The following is a 5,699-nucleotide window of genomic DNA, read 5'->3' as shown; positions in this document are numbered from 1 at the left end:
TCTTGTGTTTCCCACTTAGAGAAGTTCCTTTAGCATTTGTCGTAGAGCTGGTTTGGTGGTGCTGAATTCTCTTAGCTTTTGCTTGTCTGTAAAGCTTTTGATTTCTCCTTCGAATCTGAATGAGATCCTTACTGGGTAATCTTGGTTGTAGGTTCTTCCCTTTCATCACTTTAAGTATATCATGCCACTCCCTTCTGGCTTGTAGAGTTTCTGCTGAGAAATCAGCTGTTAACCTTATGGGAGTTCCCTTATGTTATTTGTCGTTTTTCCCCTGCTGCTTTTAATAATTTTTCTTTGTCTTTAATATTTGCCAATTTGATTACTATGTGTCTCGGCGTGTTTCTCCTTGGGTTTATCCTGTATGGGACTCTCTGCACTTCCTGGACTTGGGTGGCTCTTTCCTTTCCCAAATTAGGGAAGTTTTCTCCTATGATCTCTTCAAATATTTTCTGGTACTTTCTCTATCTCTTCTCCTTCTGGGACCCCTATAATGCGAATATTGTTGCATTTAATTATGTCCCAGAGGTCTCTTAGGCTGTCTTCATTTCTTTTCATTCTTTTTTCTTTATTCTGTTCCGCAGCAGTGAATTCCACCATTCTGTCCTCCAGGTCATTTATATGTTCTTCTGCCTCAATTATTCTGCTGTTGATTCCTTCTAGTGTAGTGTTCATTTCAGTTATTGTATTGTTCATCTCTGTTTGTTTGTTCTTTAATTCTTCTAGGTCTTTGTTAAACATTTCTTGCATCTTCTCGATCTTTGCCTCCATTGTTTTTCCAAGGTCCTGGATCATCTTCACTATCATTATTCTGAATTCTTTTTCTGGAAGGTTTCCTATCTCCACTTCATTTAGTTGTTTTTCTGGTGTTTTATCTTGTTCCTTCATCTGGTACATAGCCCTCTGCCTTTTCATCTTGTCTGTCTTTCTGTTCCACAGGCTGCAGGATTGTAGTTCTTCTTGCTCCTGCTGTCTGCCCTCTCAAAGAAAGAGTTTTGAAATCATTTATTCCAGCCATCTTATTTTACAGAAGTAGAGTGTGAAGCTTAAAAAAGTAATTTGTCCAAAGTTTACCTGGTTTGGTACTGCAAATTTAAGACAGAATTCACATTTTCTGGTATCCAGATCAATACCGTTTTCCTTGATTTATTCCATGATGCCTTCTTCCTATCTTTACAGTTTGAAAACTTTTTAAAGATGCATGATCTTAAGTGGTGTTGGTCTTGATAATTACCACTGTACTTGCTGCATTGTAAGTGCTTGACAAATAAATTTTGAAAATAAGGTGATTATTTTTCTTATTTAGTTGAATGTGAGCACAGTTTTTATGTTCCATACTTTCTATGTGATATTTTAAGTGCATTAGAATTTCCTGTTACAACTCTTGTCCCTCTGTTTAATTTCTCTGCTCGGGAGAAAAGTACTTAAAAAAAAATCTTCACTCAAATCCTGTTGACTAATGAAGCTGAGTACCTTTCCATAGTTTATAGGCTATTCACATATCATTATTTCTGAAGTGCCTGTTCAGATCTTTTGCTCATATTTTTATTGGGTTGTCTGTCTTATTAATGTGTAGGGGTTCTTTATATATTCTTATCTCACTCCCAGTCTTAGGGAGAAAACATCAGTATTTCATCATTAAGTGTGATGTTTGCTTTGGGTTTTATGTAGCTACCTCTTATCAAATAAGGAAATATCTAAGAGTTTTTATCATGGATGAATGGTGACTTTTATCAAATGCTTTTCACTTCATTGGTTGATATAATATGATTTTCTCCTTTTTAAAAAAATTATCTATTTATTTTTGGCTGTGTTGGGTCTTCGTTGCTTCGCGCAGGCTTTCTCTAGTTGCCACAAGCGGGAGCTACTCTTCGTTGCAGTGCGTGGTCTTCTCATTGTGGTTGCTTCTCTTGTTGCAGAGCATGGGCTCTAGGTACGCGGGCTTCAGTAGTTATGACATGTGGGCTCAGTAGTTGTGGCTCGCGGGCTCTAGAGTGCAGGCTCAGTAGTTGTGGCGCATGGGCTTAGTTGCTCCGTGGCATGTGGGATCTTCCCGGACCACGGCTCGAACCTGTGGCCCCTGCATTGACAGGCGGATTCTTAACCACTGTGCCACCCGGGAAGTCCTATTTTTCTCCTTTCTTATGTTATGTGGTGGATTACATTGATTGACTTTCCATTGTTAAGCCTTCTTGGCATTCATGAAGTAGACTCAGTTTGATCATAATATACTTTTCTTATGTCATTTTAGGCTTTTTGCAATGATTTTCATGAGAGAGATAGACCTGTAACTTTCCTTTCTTGTAATGTTGTCAGGTTTTAGTATCAAGTTTATGCTGGCTTCATTAAATAAATTGAGAAGGATTCCCTCTTATCTGTTCTCTAGAAGAGTTTTATTTAAGATTGGTATTATTTCTTCCTTAATGTTTGGAAGAATTCACCTATAAAGCCAGTTGATTCTAAAGATCCCTTTGTGAGAGGGTTCTTTACTTACAGAGTCAACGTCTTTATTAGAAAGGACTATTAAGATGTTCTAGTTCTTGGTAATTGCATTTTTCTAGGAAATATCCATTCCATCTAAAATTTCAAATTTTTTGCCATAAAGTTGTCTATCTTTTTAATATCTATAAGATCTCTAGCACTTTTGTGTTCCTGATATTGGTAATTTGTGAACCCCCCCCCTTTTTTTAAAGAATCTTGCTACAGATCTATTAATTTTATTACTCTTTCCAAAGAACCAACTTTTAGTGTTGTTTTCTTCTTATATATTTTAAATTTAATTTATGCCAGCTAGTATCTTTATTATTTTCCTTTTACTTTTATTGAACTGTTCTTTTTCTAATTTCTTAAAAGGATACCCATTGATGTTTCTTATTTCTTAACAACCTGACCTTAGAATTCAAGTGATTTGCCTAAGGTCACATAGTTAGTCAGTGACAGAGCTAGAAGTAGAATCTAGAACTGTTCTCCCAGTGCTGCGTTTTTTATTCTTCACTATGATGACTTCTTTTTTTTGTAGAATAAGGAGAATGAAAGATGTCAATAGTCAGTATTCATTGAGCACTTAGTATGTTCCAGACATTGTTCTAAACATTTTACATATATTATCTTTTAATCATCTGAATTGCATATAAACTGAGTAGGACAAATCTTTTGTAGTTTTGTTTTTAAGTGTCTTTTTTTTTTTTTTTTTCTCTGTGCGCTGTCTTCTCAGTATAAGAACTGGAAACATTTCTTTGGAAGCTGTTTTTCCCTCCTTTTCCTAGATCCTTTTCCATTCCTCTTAAAAGAGAGACTTTCCCCTATTAGGCCTTCCTCTTTTTTTTTTTTTTAATGAATATAATCCTCTAAGCTAGTGATGGTGTTTTAGGGAAACTTTAATAAGAAATGCTTTATAAGGGGCCTCATTTTAATGAACATTCCCTTTCTCTTTTATATCTGGTGCTCAAAGCATCTGCTTCACCCGCTGAAGAACTAAAACTGGTTCCGATCCTAGTTCATACGATATGAGGGGCAAGTCACAAGGATAAGCTAATAATGACGACAAGGATTTTTCAGTTTATATTTTTGTTGAACTTTTTGCTTTTCAAACCATTTCCATATATTCCTCTTTGGTACCAACAACCTGCAGAGAAGAAACATTTAGGAATTCTTGTTTTACTCATGAGGAAACCGGGGCACAAGAAAAGTGATATAACTTCCGAGGATCACACAACCAAGCTGTTCATCCGTCCAGTGAGTAGTGGTTGCAGTGATTCTTGCCAGGGGGATACATCCATATCATCTTTGGAGCTTTAAAACAAAACAAATACCTAGGTCTCACTCTTAGATACCACATCTCTCTGTGGTGGAACTGAGCATCAGCTGGGTTTTTTGTTTGTTTTTCAAGTTCCGTAGATTATTCATGTGGGCTCTCTGATAATGGGATCACTGATCCACTGCATACCCATTGTACCTATACCATACTATCAGAAATTGTGCTAGTAAGTAACAGAGCTAGAACTAGAATTTAAGACTCCTTTTACACAATGTGATGGTTTTGAGTTTTACGCTTCTCTGCTCTAATAAATAACTAAATTTCTGTTGTTGTCAGATAAGAGCAACATAATACTGGAGTTAATGGGTCCACAAGATGATCACAACCAGCATTCTTCTTTGCCTAGACCTTCAATAATGGGAAATAATTGAATTTTTAAAGTTAAGTGTTCCTATCTATGTATCAAAATCTTTTAATAGTTAACAAATGAATTCATAAAACTGAAAAACCAAAACATCTTAAAAAGTAACCATTACCTCCAACACTGAATATACTAAAAAGCATTGAATTATACAGTCTAAATGGGTGAGTTTTATGGCTCAATAGAGCTGTTTAAAAAGGCAAGAACCACAGTCAACTACCATGATTCTCTGGGGTGATCCATAGTTTTCATAGCCTTCTTATGGAGAAAAGGAAAGAAATTTGCCTGTCTCCAGAGCTCCTAGGTGATATGTTTCACTTGAACTGCATTTCAATGTGTGCGTTATTAGTTTTTGCCCAACATACTCTTGAAATAATATTAACCCATAAAAAATACAAAGACTTAGGTATGACATTAAAAGTTATTATATGTAGGATTTATAAAGTGATTTTATATCCACTGAGTATACCAACCATGCTGTAGAGTTCATATCTTCCACATTTTACAAATGATGCAACTTTCTGCCTCTGTTTCTAATTGCCGGTTTCTACACCTATACTTACTTTCCCACATATAGTACAGATTTCCAGGGCTAGAAATGCTGAAGACTTAAATTATTTGGCTCTGCAGTATTAGTACTGGATTAAAACCAAATGCAAGTGGCAAAATAACACATGGTGAAAGCATGGGCTATATTTCTCTGATGCCAGGCAGAAGCGAATTAATTCTTTGAGAGGAGGTGTGAATACACATGTATAATGATACTTTAACACAACTGTGAGCAAAATATTTTGTCACATTCCCGTGTGTTGTTAGATTTGGTCTGCCATCTGCCATTCTTGCATTGACTGGCTTAGAACACTCATGAGTAGCAGGGACTTGCAAGAGGCTACAGAGTGTTCATTGAAAGATAAGGTAGATCCTCGAGGGGGATGGGGGGCAGAGTTTGGGATTAGCAGATACAATCTAGTATATATAGGATGGATAAACAACAAAGTCCTACTGTATAGCACAGGGAACCATATTCAATGTCCTGTGATAAACCATAATGGAAAAGTATATGAAAAAGAATATATATATGGCTGAATCGCTTTGCTATACAGCAGAAATTAACACAACATTGTAAATTAACTATACTTCAATAAAATATTTTTTAAAAGAAAAAAAAAGGAAAGATAAAGTAGATCCTTGTGTTTCTGTTGCTTTTCCTGTGTATCCTCTGAGGAGTTATTTCTTTAATTGGACATCGTTACAGAACATCAAACATTTTTTTTCTTGGTGTTGTGTATATGAAGTAGTTGTGAATTTCAATTTTTAATCTGTTCTGATTCATGGAATTCCTTTGTATGACCTAATTTTTACTGCTTATACATCTAAATTTATCAGGAAAAGTTAAGTTCAGAATACTCAGTTTAAGAAGGCAGGAAAAGAATCAACATTGTGAAAATGACTATACTACCCAAAGCAATCTACAGATTCAGTGCAATCCCTATCAAACTACCACTGGCATTTTTCACAGAACTA

General features: G+C 35.7%; 1 protein-coding gene and 1 long non-coding RNA gene across 26 annotated transcripts in view; both read left to right on the top strand.

Annotated features, from left to right (window-relative positions):
- Positions 1–5,699, top strand: part of EPB41 (erythrocyte membrane protein band 4.1) — a 206,431-nt gene that overhangs the window by 136,632 nt on the left and 64,100 nt on the right. The window lies entirely within an intron of this gene.
- LOC129391917 (uncharacterized) lies at positions 3,273–5,699 on the top strand. Its single transcript, XR_008616794.1, has 2 exons — positions 3,273–3,732; positions 4,091–5,699. It is a non-coding gene; the product is annotated as an uncharacterized lncRNA (long non-coding RNA).

This window comes from Physeter macrocephalus, chromosome 3 (assembly GCF_002837175.3).
Source record: "Physeter macrocephalus isolate SW-GA chromosome 3, ASM283717v5, whole genome shotgun sequence".
NCBI classification, from domain to species: Eukaryota; Metazoa; Chordata; class Mammalia; order Artiodactyla; family Physeteridae; genus Physeter; species Physeter macrocephalus.
This window is presented reverse-complemented; position numbering and strand designations above follow the sequence as displayed.